The following is a 20,265-nucleotide window of genomic DNA, read 5'->3' on the forward strand; positions in this document are numbered from 1 at the left end:
CACTGCTTTGGTGACACTGAGGGTGTTTTCATATATAGTCCTCTTTCAAAGAACCGATCTCAGTCCTCTTTAAATTGTACTATGCGGTAAAAAGTCAAAAGAACCCCACTCTCTTTGTATTCACAGTGACCTTGCCTTTGAAAGAGGACTCAACTCTTTTGCCAGTCCACTTCAACTATTTTGTGAACCGAGTCCTCTTTGTATTTACATTGGTATGTTTAGAAAGAAACCAAGATCTTTTTCCAAGTGCAGGACAAGCCATTCAATCAGAATGTGTTATCGGACAGCTAGATATACAGTACCAGTCAAAAGTTTGGACACATCTACTCGTTTAAAGCTTTGCACACACTTGGCATTTTCTCAACCAGCTTCATGGGGTAGTCACCTGGAATGTATTTCAATTAACAGGTTTGCCTTGTTAAAAGTTAATTTATCTAATTTCTTTACTTCTTAACGCGTTTGAGCCGATCCTTTGTGTTGTGACAAGGCACGGTTAGTATACAGAAGATAGCCCTATTTGGTAAAAGACCAAGTCCATATTGTGGCAAGAACAGCTCAAATAAGCAAAGAGAAACAACAGTCCATCAATACTTTAAGACATGAAGGTCAGTCAAAGTCAAGAACTTTGAAAGTTTCTTTGAGTGCAGTCGCAAAAACCATCAAGCGCTATGATAAAACTGGCTCTCATGAGGAGAGTCATGGAGTGCTGCATCAGATGACCTGGCCTCCACAATCACCCAACCTCAACCCAATTCAGATGGTTTGGGATGAGTAGGTCCACAGAGTGAAGGAAAAGCAGCCAACAAGTGCTCAGCATATGTGGGAACTCCTTCAAGACTGTTGGAAAAGCATTCCAGATGAAGCTAGTTGAGAGAATGCCAAGAGTGTGCAAAGCTGTCATTATGGCAAACGGTAGCTACTTCGAAGAATCTCAGATATAAAATATACTTTGATTCGTTTAACACTTTTTTGGTTACTACATGATTTCATATGTGTTATTTTATAGTTTTGATGTCTTCACTATTATTCTACAATGTAGAAAACAGTAAAAATAAAGAAAAACCCTTGAATGAGTAGGTGTGTTCCAACTTTTAACTGGTACTGTACCTACTTACATTTTGGAAGCGAATAGATTGCATTTAGTTAAAATATGAGACATAATAATTGTATTCAGAAGACACTATTAACATGTGCATTTTATTGGTAAAATAATAAATTGCAATAGAATAACTGCAGAATAAATAATGATGTAATTGTAAATTGTACACCCAAGGTATGCTGCTGTACTACCCCTTTAAGAACTAGAAACTATTTTGTAATCTATGTTGTGATTCTCACCAAATTGCTTGTCTTCTCACACTTTTTAAACCCCGCAATCAATAAACAGCTTATGAAGGTATCTTAGCCAATAGATAACATACTGCAAACAAATAATATAAACTAAAACCTAATTTAGGAATTTCTGTGCATCCTTAACAATCGCTAATCAATATCCAAAAACAGGACACATTTTTTCTGACTAACCTGAATATTATCCTCGTCTCTCTTTTGTGGCACCAATGTGAGGGGTTATGGCAAGGGAAACGTTGTTGCAGTAGTCTAGTGTGTGGTGGGGGGAAATAACAAGCGAAGTTGGTGAGCTTAGCGTTCACATGATCCTAAAAAAGGGAACCGGACCACGGAATTCAAGCAAACTGCCCTCAGACCACCTCTCGAGATGGTTTCAGCTCGGTTCACTTCAGGGGCTCTTTTGAGGGGTCTGACTTCCTTTGAAGTGTTCACACTGCACAAAAATTAAGCAAACCAAAAAAATTGTCTGAAAGGGACCAAATGTGAAAACACCCTGAGTCGTTGCTCTTTAACTCACACTATCAACAATAGCGCTAGGCTAGCTCTTTTGGCACAGGCTGAGGCTTACCGATGAAGCCCAGCTGGGAGAACTCCAAGATCATCCACTCCTCAGAAGGCTGCTGCAGGGCAAAGTTCTTCATCGTGGTGAAGTAATTTGGACGCGCAACAATGTCATCCTCCAGCTGAGGGAGAGAAAAGGGGAGGAAAAGAGTTAAACATTTATTTCCTTTATTAAGGGGAATTAACGTTACAATTCCCAGTCATTACATTTGATTAAATACTAATAGGTGTAATTTGTAGCAATGGCTTTTTGTGATTGCAAACATATGGCCTGTACTTCTGAATAATAGAAAACTCCGGAAGGGGTCAAAAGCATTACAGAAAATAGATGACAGCGTGAAATTATTTAATACACATTGTGTGGTTCAGCGTACAGTATACAGTACCAGTCAAAAGTTTGGACACACCTACCCATTCAAAAATATATATATAATTAAAAAAACTATTTTCTACATTGTAGAATAATTGTGAAGAAATCAGAACTATGGAATAACATATATGGAATCACGAGGTAACCAAAAAAAAGTATAAAACAAATCAAAATATATTTTATATTTGAGATTCTTCAAATCGACACCCTTTGCCCTGATGACAGCTTTGCACACTCTTGGCATTTTCTCAACCAGCTTCATGGGGTAGTCACCTGGAATGCATTTCAATTAACAGGTGTGTCTTGTTAAAAGGTCATTTGTGGAATGTATTTACTTCTTAACGAGTGTGGAGCCAATCAGTTGTTTTGTGACAAGGTAGGGTTGGTATACAGAAGAATGCCCTATTTGGTAAACGACCAAGTCCATATTATGTCAAGAACAGCTCAAATAAGCAAAGAGAAACGACAGTCCATCTTTAAGACACTCTTCAAGTGCAGTCGCAAAAACCATCAATTGCTATGATGAAGCTGACTCTCATGAAGAGCGACACAGGAAAAAAGACCCAGAGTTACCTCTGCTACAGAGGATACGTTCATTAGAGTTGCCAGCCTCAGAAAGTGCAGTCCAAATAAATGCTTCTCAGAGTTCAAATTACAGACACATCTCAACATTGGCGAGAAGAAGGCTAGGGAGTGGTGCACGATGTGCCCGTCTCCGGAGTCTGACCAGAAGACCGCCTCGTTTCCCTCTTTTTCGGAGTCGTTTTTTTGGGTCGCCGCATGGGATCCATTCCGTTGTCCTGTTTGAAAGGCAGAACACAGGATCCGCGTCGCGAAAGTCATATTCTTGGTCGTACTTTTTCTTTCAGTATGACCAAGAATATGATTTTCGCGACGCGGATCCTGTGTTCTGCCTTTCAAACAGGACAACGGGATGGATCCCATGCGGCGACCCAAAAAAACGAGTTGACGCTGATCTTATATTCAGTAGTTCTTCTCGACTGCATGTAATGAAACCTAAGATGACCTGGGGTACTAATGTAAGAAATAACACGTAAAAATACAAAAAACTGCATAGTTTCCTAGGAACGCGAAGCGAGGCGGCCATCTCTGTCGGCGCCGGAAGTACGGAAACAAACATATTTCTGGTAAGAAGAGGGGCGGGGGAGTATGCCTTATGGCTAACGAGACATGGTGTGATGAAAGAAACATACAGGAACTCAAATCCTTCTGTTCACCTGATTTAGAATTCCTCACAATCAAATGTCAACCACATTATCTACCAAGAGAATTCTCTTCGATTATAATCACAGCCGTATATACCCCCCCCCCCCAAGCAGAAACATTGATGGCTCTGAACGAACTTTATTTGACTCTTTGCAAACTGGAATCCATTTATTCGGAGGCTGCATTCATTGTAGCTGGGGATTTTAACAAGGCTAATCTGAAAACAAGACTCCCTAAATTTTATCAGCATATCGATTGCACAACCAGGGATGGAAAACCTTGGATCATTGTTCTCTAACTTCCGCGACGCATATAAGGCCCTGCCCCGCCCTCCTTTCGGAAAAGCTGACCACGACTCCATTTAGTTGATCCCTGCCTACAGACAGAAACTAAAAAAAGAAGCTCCCACGCTGAGGTCTGTCCAACGCTGGTCCGACCAAGCTGACTCCACACTCCAAGACTGCTTCCATCACGTGGACTGGGATATGTTTCGTATTGAGTCAGATAACAACATTGACGAATACGCTGATTCGGTGTGCGAGTTCATTAGAACGTGCGTTGAAGATGTTGTTCCCACAGCAACGATTAAAACATTCCCTAACCAGAAACCGTGGATTGATTGCAGCATTCGCGTGAAACTGAAAGCGCGAACCACTGCTTTTAATCAGGGCAAAGCTCCTTCCCTCCGCAAGGCTATCAAACAAGCTAAGTGTCAGTACAGAGACAAAGTAGAATCTCAATTCAACGGCTCAGACACAAGAGGCATGTGGCAGGGTCTACAGTCAATCACAGTCTACAAGAAGAAAACCAGCCCAGTCACGAACCAGGATGTCTTGCTCCCAGGCAGACTAAATAACTTTTTTGCCCGCCTTGAGGACAATACAGTGCCACTGACACAGCCTGCAACGGAAACATGCGGACTCTCCTTCACTGCAGCCGAGGTGAGTAAGACATTTAAACGTGTTAACCCTCGCAAGGCTGCAGGCCCAGACAGCATCCCCAGCTGCGCCCTCAGAGCATGCGCATACCAGCTGGCCGGTGTGTTTACGGACATATTCAATCAATCCCTATACCAGTCTGCTGTTCCCACATGCTTCAAGAGGGCCACCATTGTTCCTGTTCCCAAGAAAGCTAAGGTAACTGAGCTAAACGACTACCGCCCCGTAGCACTCACTTCCGTCATCATGAAGTGCTTTGAGAGACTAGTCAAGGACCATATCACCTCCACCCTACCTGACACCCTAGACCCACTCCAATTTGCTTACCGCCCAAATAGGTCCACAGACGATGCAATCTCAACCACACTGCACACTGCCCTAACCCATCTGGACAAGAGGAATACCTATGTGAGAATGCTGTTCATCGACTACAGCTCGGCATTCAACACCATAGTACCCTCCAAGCTCGTCATCAAGCTCGAGACCCTGGGTCTCGACCCCGCCCTGTGCAACTGGGTACTGGACTTCCTGACGGGCCGCCCCCAGGTGGTGAGGGTAGGCAACAACATCTCCACCCCGCTGATCCTCAACACTGGGGCCCCACAAGGGTGCGAGCCCTCTCCTGTACTCCCTGTTCACCCACGACTGCGTGGCCACGCACGCCTCCAACTCAATCATCAAGTTTGCGGACGACACAACAGTGGTAGGCTTGATTACCAACAACGACGAGACGGCCTACAGGGAGGAGGTGAGGGCCCTCGGAGTGTGGTGTCAGGAAAATAACCTCACACTCAACGTCAACAAAACTAAGGAGATGATTGTGGACTTCAGGAAACAGCAGAGGGAACACCCCCTATCCACATCGATGGAACAATAGAGGAGAGGGTAGCAAGTTTTAAGTTCCTCGGCATACACATCACAGACAAACTGAATTGGTCCACTCACACAGACAGCATCGTGAAGAAGGCGCAGCAGCGCCTCTTCAACCTCAGGAGGCTGAAGAAATTCGGCTTGTAACCAAAAGCACTCACAAACTTCTACAGATGCACAATCGAGAGCATCCTGGCGGGCTGTATCACCGCCTGGTACGGCAACTGCTCCGCCCACAACCGTAAGGCTCTCCAGAGGGTAATGAGGTCTGCACAACGCATCACCGGGGGCAAACTACCTGCCCTCCAGGACACCTACACCACCCAATGTTACAGGAAGGCCATAAAGATCATCAAGGACAACAACCACCGAGCCACTGCCTGTTCACTCAGCTATCATCCAGAAGGCGAGGTCAGTACAGGTGCATCAAAGCTGGGACCGAGAGACTGAAACACAGCTTCTATCTCAAGGCCATCAGACTGTTAAACAGCCACCACTAACATTGAGTGGCTGCTGCCAACACACTGACACTGACACTGACTCAACTCCAGCCACTTTAATAATGGGAATTGATGGGAAATGATGTAAATATATCACTAGCCACTTTAAACAATGCTACCTTATATAATGTTACATACCCTACATTATTCATCTCATATGCATACGTATATACTGTACTCTATATCATCGACTGCATCCTTATGTAATACATGTATCATTAGCCACTTTAACTATGCCACTTTGTTTACATACTCATCTCATATGTATATACTGTACTCGATACCATCTACTGTATCTTGCCTATGCTGCTCTGTACCATCACTCATTCATATATCTTTATGTACATATTCTTTATCCCCTTACACTGTGTATAAGACAGTAGTTTTGGAATTGTTAGTTTGATTACTTGTTGGTTATTACTGCATTGTCGGAACTAGAAGCACAAGCATTTCGCTACACTCGCATTAACATCTGCTAACCATGTGTATGTGACAAATACAATTTGACTTGATTTGAACATCAACTGTTCAGAGGAGACTGCATGAATCAGGCATTTACGCTCAAATCGCTGCAAAAAAAACCACCACGACTAAAGGACACCAATAATAAGAAGAGACTTGCTTGGGCCAAGAAACACGAGCAATGGACATTAGACAGGTGGAAATGTGTCCTTTGGTCTGATGAGTCCAAATCAGAGATTTTTGGTTCCAACTGCCGTGTCTTTGTGAGACACATAGGTGAACAGATGATCTCTGCATGTGTGGTTACCACCGTGAAGCATGGTGGAGGAGGTGTTATGGTGTGGGGGTGCAGTGATTTATTTAGAATTCAAGGCACACTTAACCAACAGGACAATGACCCAACACACCCCCAGGCTGTGTACAGTCTATTTAACCAAGAAGGAGTGTCATGTTTGTCATTTATTATCATGTCTTGTCCCTGTGCTCCCCATGCTATTCGTTTCCCTCTGCTGGTCTTATTTGGTTCTTTCCCTCCTATCCTTCTCTCTCCCCCTCCCTCTCTCACTCTCTCGCTCTCTCTTCTCTCTGTCGTTCCGTTCCTGCTCCCAGCTGTTCCTATTCCCCTAATCATCATTTAGTCTTCCCACACCTGTTCCCGATCCTTTCCCCTGATTAGACTCCCTATTTATTCCTTTGTGATCCGTTCCTGTTCCGTCGGTTCCTTGTATCGTATTCACCATGCTGTGATTGCGTTTCGCCCTGTCCTGTCGTGTTTTTTGCCGTGATTGTGTATCACCCTGTCCTGTCGTGTTTTGTGCCTTCATCAGACGCTGCGTGTGAGCAGGTGTCTCAGTCGACTACGGCCTGCGCCTACCCGAAGCGACCTGCAGTCTGTGGCCGCTTCTCCAGTTGTTTTCCCCTCTACAAATCTAGAGGATGTCAGTTATTCCGTTTTGAACATTATTAAACTCTGTTTCTGTTAAGTCGCTTTTGGGTCCTCTTTTACCTGCATGACAGAAGGAACCGACCAAGGAATGGACCCAGCGACTTCAGACGCTCGTTACACTGCCGTCGAGATCCAAAGCCATGCTCGGCAGACACGAGCAGGAATTGTCCGCTGCTCGCCATGCCGTGGAGAACCTGGCCGCTCAGGTTTCCGACCTCTCTGGACAGTTCCAGAGTCTTGTCTCGTGCCACCTGTTACTTCCTGGCCTGCCGAGCCTCCAGAACCTAGGGTTAATAACCCACCTTGCTACTCCGGGCAGCCCACTGAGTGCCGCTCCTTTCTCACGCAGTGTGAGATTGTGTTCTCTCTCCAACCCAACACATACTCTAGAGAGAGAGCTCGGGTTGCACGTCATTTCACTCCTTACTGGCCGGGCTCGAGAATGGGGCACAGCTATCTGGGAGGCAAGGGCTGATTGCTCTATCAAATTCCAGAACTTTAAAGAGGAGATGATTCGGGTTTTTGACCGTTCAGTTTTTGGTGGGGAGGCTTCTAGGGCCCTGGCTTCCTTATGCCAAGGTGAACGGTCCATAACGGATTATTCCATTGAGTTTCGCACTCTTGCTGCCTCTAGTGAGTGGAACGAGCCGGCGCTGCTCGCTCGTTTTCTGGAGGGACTCCACGCAGTGGTTAAGGATGAGATTCTCTCCCGGGAGGTTCCTTCAGATGTGGACTCTTTGATTGCTCTCGCCATCCGCATAGAACGACGGGTAGATCTTCGTCACCGGGCTCGTGGAAGAGAGCTCGCATCAACGGTGTTTCCCTGCTCCGCATCGCAACCATCTCCCTCCTCTGGCTTTGAGACTGAGCCCATGCAGCTGGGAGGGATTCGCATCTCGAATAAGGAGAGGGAACGGAGGATCACCAACCGCCTGTGCCTCTATTGCGGAGTTGCTGGACATTTTGTTAATTCATGTCCAGTAAGAGGCCAGAGCCCATCAGTAAGCGGAGGGCTACTGGTGAGCGCTACTACTCAGTCCTCTTCATCTAGATCTTGTACTACTATGTCGGTCCATCTACGCTGGACCGGTTCGGGTGCTACATGCAGTGCCTTGATTGACTCTGGGGCTGAGGGTTGTTTCATGGACGAATGGGTTCGGAAACATAACATTCCTTTCAGACCGTTAGACAAGCCTACGCCCATGTTTGCCTTAGATGGTAGTCATCTTCCCAGTATCAAATTTGAGACACTACCTTTAACTCTCACAGTATCTGGTAACCACAGTGAGACTATTTCTTTTTTGATTTTCCGTTCACCGTTTACACCTGTTGTTTTGGGTCATCCCTGGCTAGTATGTCATAATCCTTCTATTAATTGGTCTAGTAATTCTATCCTATCCTGGAACGTTTCTTGTCATGTGAAGTGTTTAATGTCTGCCATCCCTCCCGTTTCTTCTCTCCCTACTTCTCAGGAGGAACCTGGCGATTTGACAGGAGTGCCGGAGGAATATCATGATCTGCGCACGGTCTTCAGTCGGCCCGAGCCAACTCCCTTCCTCCTCACCGGTCGTATGATTGTAGTATTGATCTCCTTCCAGGGACCACGCCTCCTCGAGGTAGACTATACTCTCTGTCGGCTCCCGAACGTAAGGCTCTCGAGGATTATTTGTCTGTGTCTCTTGACGCCGGTACCATAGTGCCTTCTTCTTCTCCGGCCGGGGCGGGGTTCTTTTTGTTAAGAAGAAGGACGGTACTCTGCGCCCCTGCGTGGATATCGAGGGCTGAATGACATAACGGTTAAGAATCGTTATCCGCTTCCCCTTATGTCATCAGCCTTCGAGATTCTGCAGGGAGCCAGGTGCTTTACTAAGTTGGACCTTCGTTTACCATCTCGTGCGCATCAGAGAGGGGGACGAGTGGAAAACGGCGTTTAACACTCCGTTAGGGCATTTTGAGTACCGGGTTCTGCCGTTCGGTCTCGCCAATGCGCCAGCTGTTTTTCAGGCATTAGTTAATGATGTTCTGAGAGACATGCTGAACATTTTTGTTTTTGTCTATCTTGACGATATCCTGATTTTTTCTCCGTCACTAGATTCATGTTCAGCACGTTCGACGTGTTCTACAGCGCCTTTTAAGAATTGTCTCTACGTAAAGGCTGAGAAGTGCTCTTTTCATGTCTCCTCCGTTACTTTTCTCGGTTCCGTTATTTCCGCTGAAGGCATTCAGATGGATTCCGCTAAGGTCCAAGCTGTCAGTGATTGGCCCGTTCCAAGGTCACGTGTCGAGTTGCAGCGCTTTTAGGTTTCGCTAATTTCTATCGGCGTTTCATTCGTAATTTCGGTCAAGTTGCTGCCCCTCTCACAGCTCTTACTTCTGTCAAGACGTGTTTTAAGTGGTCCGGTTCCGCCCAGGGAGCTTTTGATCTTCTAAAAGAACGTTTTACGTCCGCTCCTATCCTCGTTACTCCTGACGTCACTAGACAATTTATTGTCGAGGTTGACGCTTCAGAGGTAGGCGTGGGAGCCATTCTATCCCAGCGCTTCCAGTCTGACGATAAGGTTCATCCTTGCGCTTATTTTTCTCATCGCCGGTCGCCATCTGAGCGCAACTATGATGTGGGTAACCGTGAACTGCTCGCCATCCGCTTAGCCCTAGGCGAATGGCGACAGTGGTTGGAGGGGGCGACCGTTCCTTTTGTCGTTTGGACAGACCATAAGAACCTTGAGTACATCCGTTCTGCCAAACGACTTAATGCCCGTCAAGCTCGTTGGGCGTTGTTTTTCGCTCGTTTCGAGTTTGTGATTTCTTACCGTCCGGGTAGCAAGAACACCAAGCCTGATGCCTTATCCCGTCTGTTTAGTTCTTCTGTGGCTTCTACTGATCTCGAGGGATTCTTCCTTATGGGCGTGTTGTCGGGTTGACAGTCTGGGGAATTGAAAGACAGGTTAAGCAAGCACTCACGCACACTGCGTCGCCGCGCGCTTGTCCTAGTAACCTCCTTTTCGTTCCTGTTTCCACTCGTCTGGCTGTTCTTCAGTGGGCTCACTCTGCCAAGTTAGCTGGTCATCCCGGTGTTCGAGGCACTCTTGCGTCTATTCGCCAGCGCTTTTGGTGGCCGACTCAGGAGCGTGACACGCGCCGTTTCGTGGCTGCGTGTTCAGACTGCGCGCAGAAGAAGTCTGGTAATTTTTTTCTGCTTCTGCTCCTGGTCTTGCTGGGTCTCAGTCTGTTCCCTGCCATCGCATCTCTCCTGTTCTTGTCCCTGCCCTTGCTGTGTCTCAGTCTGTCCCTAGTTCTCATTTTTTTTTTTTAGAGTAGTACCCTAGTTTCCCTTTTTATCGTTTTTCGTTACGGTCCTGAGGAGAGGAGTTGGGTTCTTTCTCGGGACGTGCTGGACCGTTTGATCTATGATTTCCTCCGTTGCTGCCAGTGTTCCTCCTCGAGAGCGCCAGGAGGCGCTCGTGAGTGGGGGGTACTGTCATGTTTGTCATTTATTATCATGTCTTGTCCCTGTGCTCCCCATGCTATTCGTTTCCCTCTGCTGGTCTTATTTGGTTCTTTCCCTCCTATCCTTCTCTCTCCCCCTCCCTCTCTCACTCTCTCGCTCTCTCTTCTCTCTGTCGTTCCGTTCCTGCTCCCAGCTGTTCCTATTCCCCTAATCATCATTTAGTCTTCCCACACCTGTTCCCGATCCTTTCCCTGATTAGACTCCCTATTTATTCCTTTGTGATCCGTTCCTGTTCCGTCGGTTCCTTGTATCGTATTCACCATGCTGTGATTGCGTTTCGCCCTGTCCTGTCGTGTTTTTTGCCGTGATTGTGTATCACCCTGTCCTGTCGTGTTTTGTGCCTTCATCAGACGCTGCGTGTGAGCAGGTGTCTCAGTCGACTACGGCCTGCGCCTACCCGAAGCGACCTGCAGTCTGTGGCCGCTTCTCCAGTTGTTTTCCCCTCTACAAATCTAGAGGATGTCAGTTATTCCGTTTTGAACATTATTAAACTCTGTTTCTGTTAAGTCGCTTTTGGGTCCTCTTTTACCTGCATGACAAGGAGAGTCATGGAGTGCTGCATCAGATGACCTGGCCTCCACAATTACCTGATCTCAACCCAATCGAGATGGTTTGGGGTGAGTTGCCAGCAAGATCTCAGCATAACTCCTTCAAGACTGTTGGAAAAGCATTCCAGGTGAAGCTGGTTGAGAGAATGCCAAGAGTGTGCAAATCAAGGCAAGGCAAACTTCTTTGGTTACTACATGATTCCATATATGTTATTCCATAGTTTTGATGTCTTCAGTATTAGTATACAATGTAGAAAATAGCAAAAAAAAGAAAAACCTTTGAATGAGTAGGTGTGTCCAAACTTTTGACTGGTACTGTATTTCCAATTAAAATTACTTAATTGCTTCATTTGTATACTCTAAACCAATAAAAACTATGTTCTTTATCCTCTTCCAAAAAAAGCTTTAAAATTAGCTTCAAATGAGTCAGTAGGCTTAAACAGGAGATGAAACAGTCAACTGCAACTAATTAACATGAATAAAAATAAATAAAATAAATAAAAAAGACATCTGGACAGCCTTCCGTGGTGAGAGGAGTGACAGCTGCTCTGTGTCTCACAAAACAGATGAGGTGATTCTGAAGAAATAAACTGTCACATGCGCTCTTCTCCTCTCCTTTCTGAGGCGAGGCTCCAAAAGTGGTCCCACGCAACTCCTGCCACTTCCCATCTCACCCTGCTTCCCTCTCACCCCCTCTTCTCCCGCCGTGAGTGGGGACCGAGGTGGAGACAGCCCGGATACATGTTTTGTGAGCCGCATGCCACGCCAGGGTGATACATTGGGCTGCAACAGATGGCCGTTACCCTATCCCCAGCCGGTGGCGGAATAAACATGGCTGTTTCCATCAGTTTCTATCCCAGTGGCTAAAGTCTGCCCGGTAATGAGGAGCGGCAGTTTGTTCAAGCAGCCGTTACATGTGTTGATTTAAACCTGTGTTTGAACCAGTCTGTTTTAATATATTCTACACTGTCAATTTCAATGAATATGGAACATCTAGGTTTTAAAAGTAGAAAAGGGCCGTTGAAAGGTGAGTAAGCGCCTGATTTTACTGCTATTTTAACATGGTCTCCTGTTTTCTTTAAGGAGTACAAAGGCACATTGTGAATGAGATCAGAACACAACTCTCCAGGGGACAGGAGTCATTCAGACAATATGTCAGAGCAACACAGAACCAAATGTTTCTGTGCTCTCATCAAAGCACACAATGTCACATGGAACAAGCATTGGCGCCTGAGCCATATGCTACACATGCGTTGCATTCCCTCAGTCTCGTCTTCAATGGATACAGATTGTCTTCTTGTTCCGAAGACGCTTCGATGGAGGCCTAGTGGTGTGTCAACATATCCTCCTACATTATGGGTAGGAATGAGAGACGGCTGATGTTTTACAGCAGCAGAAAGACGGTAACCAAATCCCAACCTAATCACAACGCTCCCTCCTAATCTGCATCTGCCTAACAGAGTTTGCATCTTTCCACTTCCTTCCCCGGCTGGGAACTAACGTGGAAGTAATTACCCTTCCCTTCACCAGAGGAGAACCTCCTTGAAGTTCAGAGCGAGTAGCGCTGTCAAAATACACAACCGCATCGGGTGTTAATGTCAAAACGCAAGCGTTCGTCGGGTCTCACGAATGCAGCCCCGACTGTGGGAGACAACTGAGGCTAATTTATGGCATGTCACCCTCACGATAGGTCTTGCGTGGAAAATGAAGTGAAGTGGAGTGCCACCTGCTCGAAGGTTATGTGCAATGGCTGCCCTGTGAGCAACGTAGTTCCAAGCACGGACAACTATTATTCCCAGAACAAACAGTTCATAGTGTTTACACACTTCCAGATGCTCATTTTACACTGCAGAATGTACTCATTTCCTAAAACAGTAAACAGATGCATACTGGAAGATTGAGGTTTCGTACCTGCACATAGTAGGTCCCTTTAGACTGGGCGTACATCATGAGAAAGCAGTAATCCAAATTCTGCTTCGTCCGCCATCTGGAGAGGAAGAGGAGAGTGACGGGGGGTGCGGTTAGACTCACAAACCCAAACATACACACACACACACATACAACCGCACGCACAAATTCACGTACGAGGATGCACAAAGGCACACACACACGCGCACACACACACGCACACACACACACACACACACACACACACACACACACACACACACACACACACACACACACACACACACACACACACACACACACACACACACACACACACACACACACACACACACACACACACACACACACACACACACACACACACACACTCCAGCATCAACGCATGATCCACATTCAAACCAGAGCCTATTCTTCTTGACATCACACAGTGGGAATTCATACAACGTACACATATTTCATTGACATTCAGGCCTGAGTACAGCCAGTAAAGACCCATTGTATCACTCTAGCATAACTCGGACACATGTTCTGCATCTGAATTCATAATGTAGGAACTCTATTGTCGTTTGAGTCAGTATATACGGAAACCATAACCTTCTCTTCTAAGCGGGGCAGTAACCCAGTTCCTCTGTCCTCTTGTAAGAGGAGCAGCTGGAGGTGGATTAGTGGCTCCTGATTCAGATTAGGAGAAGAATATGAGGTTGTATTTGTCACTGGATATTAATGAGATGTTGAAAGACAGACAGACAGACGGACGGACGACGGACGGACGGACGGACGGACGGACGGACGGACGGACAGACAGACACGGTCCATCGGTTATCAAAACAAGCCAGTCATATGATAATCTATCCCCATTTACTAACACATGTCCTCCAGGAAGTGAGTGACTCGATTAGCTATGCCTATGGGCACCAAACATATGAACCTCAAGCGCACACACACAAAACACAAATCACCACACAGGAGAAATAACAACACATTGACTAGAGCAGCCATACAGCAGGCAGCATCTACTACACCAGGAGAACAATGCCCCTGAACTCAACGCACTTCTCATCGTTTCATCCAATAAAAGACGGCCCTACGGCAGCACAAGTCCTAAGATCTGTTTGCCCATTCAAATCTTACAATAACACCATGTGCAATTGATTCAGAGAGATACATAGTCTTTCGCTAGACTGAAATAGTCGCCTAAGTCATTTACATTGTGACTCATAAGATACAGCTATTGCTGGAGGTGAACAAGCAGACAATGATGTCCACAATGTACTCTGAGAACACATTGAAATCTATGCTTATAAAAGTAAACAATTGGGGTTGATTAGGGTCAAATTCTGCCAAATTGAGATATGCAAAAATCGTTGCCATTGAACGCTGTGTTAACATTCAAATCCAATAGCTGCCGTCTTTCTAATTGGTTGATAAGCTTTATGAATCTCAGCTGTGGCCGGGAGATAGGCTTGATGACGCACCACATCACATGCACAATTAACATTATGTGGTTCTTTCCCCTAGTGCTAAACCCCTTTTTCCCCATCTGGTAAATGGATGGTACACGTACCATGAGGAGGCCCGTGATAAGACACAAAGAGATCCATTCTTACCCTACAACCCCTTAAGCTATCGATTTCACTGGGTTTCAACAAATAGTAAAGTGTTTTCCCCTAATGTGCCATTAAGACGTGGAAGGTCAGTTTAGAGATGAATGATAATGGTATAGCACTTTAATTCCATCTCAAAGTGATTAATATTATCTGGGGAGTTACTCATCCCTTCCTCATTGCATGTTTTAATAAAGTGACATTACACTTATGAATGAAAATGTGTCCAATTATTTTTAACCTCAAAAGTGGACTCATGCCAAGATGAAACCACATCCCATCACATTGGTTGTGTAGATTCAGCTATGTGCCTCTACCCCAAATGAATGGAAAAGATTAGCACCATCTAATTACCTGGTTTTCCTGCTTTTAATTTGTGTTGACCCTTTCTATTTTTTGGGGGGTAGAGGCATATATACACACCAATACACATCAACACAAGAACAATACAACATCAACACAAGAACAATACAACATCAACACAACACCAATACACATCAACACAACACCAATACAACATCAATACAACACCAATACAACATCAACACAACACCAATGCAACATCAACACAACACCAATACAACATCAACACAAGAACAATACAACATCAACACAACACCAATGCAACATCAACACAACACCAATACAACATCAACACAACACCAATACAACATCAACACAACACCAATGCAACATCAATACAACACCAATACAACATCAACACAACACCAATGCAACATCAACACAACACCAATACAACATCAACACAAGAACAATACAACATCAACACAACACCAATACACATCAACACAACACCAATACAACATCAATACAACATCAATACAAGAACAATACAACATCAATACAACACCAATACAACATCAATACAACATCAATACAACACCAATACACATCAACACAACATCAATACAACACCAATACAACATCAATACAACACCAATACAACACCAATACAACATCAATACAACACCAATACACATCAACACAACATCAACACAACACCAATACAACATCAATACAACACCAATACAACATCAATACAAAATCAATACAACACCAATACAACACCAATACACATCAACACAAGAACAATACAACATCAACACAACACCAATACAACATCAATACAACACCAATACAACATCAATACAACACCAATACAATATCAATACAACACCAATACACATCAACACAAGAACAATACAACATCAACACAACACCAATACAACATCAATATAACACCAATACACATCAACACAACACCAACACAACACAAATACACATCAACACAACACCAACACAACACAAATACACATCAACACAATAACAATATAACATCAATACAACACCAATACAAGAACAATACAACAGCAATACAACACCAAAAGAACATCAATACAAGTACAATACAACATCAATACAACACCAACACGACACAAATACACATCAACACAATAACAATATAACATCAATACAACACCAATACAACATCAACACAACACCAATGCAACATCAACACAACACCAATACAACATCAACACAAGAACAATACAACATCAACACAACACCAATACACATCAACACAACACCAATACAACATCAATACAACATCAATACAACATCAATACAAGAACAATACAACATCAATACAACACCAATACAACATAAATACAACATCAATACAACACCAATACAACATAAATACAACATCAATACAACACCAATACAATATCAATACAACACCAATACACATCAACACAAGAACAATACAACATCAACACAACACCAATACAACATCAATACAACACCAATACACATCAACACAACACCAACACAACACAAATACACATCAACACAACACCAACACAACACAAATACACATCAACACAATAACAATATAACATCAATACAACACCAATACAAGAACAATACAACAGCAATACACATCAACACACAAACAATACAACATCAATACAACACCAAAAGAACATCAATACAAGTACAATACAACATCAATACAACACCAACACGACATCAATACAAGAACAATAAAACACCAATAAAATAACAATACAACATCAATACAAGAACAATACAACACCAATACAAGAACAATACAACATAAATACAAGAACAATATAACATCAATACAAGAACAATACAACATCAATACAAGAATAATACAACATAAATACAAGAACATTATAACATCAATACAAGAACAATACAACATCAATACAAGAACAATACAACATAAATACAAGAATAATACAACATCAAAACAAGAATAATACAACATCAATACAAGAATAATACAACATCAATACAAGAACAATACAACATCAATACAAGAATAATACAACATCAAAACAAGAATAATACAACATCAATACAAGAATAATACAACATCAAAACAAGAATAATACAACATCAATACAAGAATAATACAACATCAATACAAGAACAATATAACATCAATACAAGAATAATACAACACCAATACAAGAACAATACAACATAAATACAATAATAATACAACATCAATACAAGAACAATATAACATCAATACAAGAATAATACAACACCAATACAAGAACAATACAACATAAATACAATAATAATACAACATCAATACAAGAACAAGATAACATCAATACAAGAATAATACAACATCAACACAAAAACAATATAACATCAATATAACATCAACACAAGAACAATAGAACATCAATATAACAGAAATACACATCTATAAACATCAATACAACATCAAAACACATCAACACACACCAATACAACATCAATGCACATATCGGATCCAATTCTATACACTGAATACTTATCTACTGTATGTATCTGTGTTACAATTCGATGTTAACATGTTTTTCTATACCTTTACTTTAAGCATTCATTTGCAGGCTATGTATATACCACAATTATTCATTAGGCCACATAAATATGATTCTCCAAGTGCTTCCCAATTCTTGCTCAACCTGTCTTCCTGCCTCCTCCTCTCTCTCTCTCTGTCTTTCCACACTATCTTGTATCAGCCCATTTGATGTGAGGGATGTGTGCCTGCTCCGCCCGTCCTGTCCTCCTCATGCATTATGAAACAGTGTCTCAGCACAGCCTGTCTACATGTCACAAACAAGCAACCTTTATTTAACACAGACCTGGTTTCCTCTGCTTCTCTCAGAATACAGGCCAAGGAGCAAGATTGTAAATGCAGTCTGTTTTGTCCTGAATTTGAGTTGACACACATCGACAACACATTTGCACTTAGTGATGAAACAGTTCAGTACAGCATGTCTACACACAAACCCCAACCCACCCACCCACCACACACCACACACACACACCCTATAGGCAGCCTATCCATCCTGCAGTCCCCTCCTGGTACAGGGCCACTTGGTTAATCGATAGGGAACATTGTCTCATTCTCCTTGGCCAGGGCTGCGATTCTCCAACAATGATAGAGGGAGGAGAGATGACAGAGAGAGGAGAGAGAGTGAGAGAGGGAAGAGGAAAGAGAGGATGAGGGGTGAGTAAGACATGGCTCCCGGAGCAAATCGATCGAGGCGCTCTGATTGAGCAGGCCGGACAGACAGCCTTTAATCTCAATAGACTGGTTGTGTCATCAGACCACTTCTTCTATTGTGCCGCTAAGCCCCCAGCCCAGTGCTGCGGCAGCTACAAAGTCACACTGATGACTTTAGAGTGCTAACGTTCTGAAATTCATCCAATCAACAAATTGCATCACATCAATGTCTCCCTGAGAACATGACACCAAAGCAAAGCACAGACCTTCATATAAGATACATGATCCTCACCAATGCACAAACCAATTAAACCCTGTTACACACTAATCAGATGAAATATACACCCTACACAAAGAAAATACTATATGACTAAATGAAATGTAATAGGCCTACCATCTCATCTTACAGACAGAGAGACAGATTGTTTGCGTGACAATAATAGTTTTGAGTATCTGGGCTGATTTGATATTGATTCGTCATCTCTCTGTCCGTCTGTCTGCCTGATGCGGGATTGATTCGTCTGCCTGGTTGATCTGCCATTGCTTTACTTGGTCAGGATGATCTGGGAACAATTAGTCCATTAGCCTGATCTGCCATGAGTTTGTCTTTAGGGGGAAACCTTGCACTCTGTTTGAAAATACTAACTTCCAGCTTTATAGTATTGAGTTAAGACTGTAAAGAGAAGAAATAAGATCCATGTTGCATTCTGAAGCTAATGGACAGTGATGAAATAATATCTGTGATTCATTCTGAAGCTAATGAACAGTGATTAAATAATATCTGTGATTCATTCTGAAGCTAATGAACAGTGATGATATAAGATCTGTGTTGCATTCTGAAGCTAATGAACAGTGATTAAATAATATCTGTGATTCATTCTGAAGCTAATGAACAGTGATGAAATAAGATCCGTGTTGCATTCTGAAGCTAATGAACAGTGATGAAATAAGCGTGTTTCATTCTGAAGCTAATGAACAGTGATGAAATAAGCGTGTTTCATTCTGAAGCTAATGAACAGTGATGAAATAAGATCCGTGTTGTATTCTGAAGCTAATGAACAGTGCTGAAATTATATCCGTGTTGCATTCTGATGGTAATGGACAGTGTGCAAGAATCAAATGGAAAACATCTCAGCACAACATACGGTCAGATGAAGCAGATGCTAAGCTACAGGACTGTTTTGCTAGCACAGACTGGAATATGTTCCGGTATTCTTCCGATGGCATTGAGGAGTACACCACATCAGTCACTGGCTCCATCAATAAGTGCATCGATGACGTTGTCCCCACATTGACCGTACATACATACCCCAACCAGAAGCCAAGGATCACAGGCAATATCTGCACTGAGCTAAAGGATAGAGCTGCAACTTTCAAGGAGCGGGACTCTAACCCGGAAGCCCTCCGACTAACCATCAAACAGGCAAAGCGTCAATACAGGACTAAGATCAAATCGTACTACACCGGCTCCGACGCTCGGATGTGGTAGGGCTTGCAACTATTACAGCCTACAAAGGGAAGCACAGCCGAGAGCTTCCCAGTGACACGAGCCTACCAGACGAGCTAAATAACTTCTATACTCGCTTCGAGGCAAGTAACACTGAAACATGCATGAGAGCATCAGCTGCTCCAGACGACTGTGTGATCACGCTCTCTGCAGCCGATGTGAGTAAGACCTTTAAACAGGTCAACATTCACAAGGCCGCAGGGCCAGACGGATTACCAGGACATTCACTCCGAACATGTGCTGACCAACTGGCAAGTGTCTTCACTGACATTTTCAACCTCTCTCTGTCTGAGTCTATAATAACAACATGTTTCAAGCAGACCACCATAGTCCCTGTGCCCAAGAACACTAAGGTAACCTGCCTAAATGACTACTGACCCGTAGCACTCACATATGTAGCCATG

At 43.7% G+C, this 20,265-nt stretch overlaps 1 pseudogene across 1 annotated transcript in view; it reads right to left on the reverse strand.

The window, feature by feature from the left end:
• Positions 1–20,265, reverse strand: part of LOC123993486 — a 202,006-nt pseudogene that overhangs the window by 32,325 nt on the left and 149,416 nt on the right. The window contains exons 7-8 of the transcript XR_006831454.1: positions 13,192–13,267; positions 1,919–2,033 (exon numbers count right to left, since the gene is read on the reverse strand). The product of XR_006831454.1 is annotated as an alpha-1,3-mannosyl-glycoprotein 4-beta-N-acetylglucosaminyltransferase B-like (transcript). The remainder of the gene's footprint in view (positions 1–1,918; positions 2,034–13,191; positions 13,268–20,265) is intronic.

The sequence above is a fragment of the Oncorhynchus gorbuscha genome, linkage group LG13, assembly GCF_021184085.1.
Source record: "Oncorhynchus gorbuscha isolate QuinsamMale2020 ecotype Even-year linkage group LG13, OgorEven_v1.0, whole genome shotgun sequence".
Taxonomy (NCBI): domain Eukaryota; kingdom Metazoa; phylum Chordata; class Actinopteri; order Salmoniformes; family Salmonidae; genus Oncorhynchus; species Oncorhynchus gorbuscha.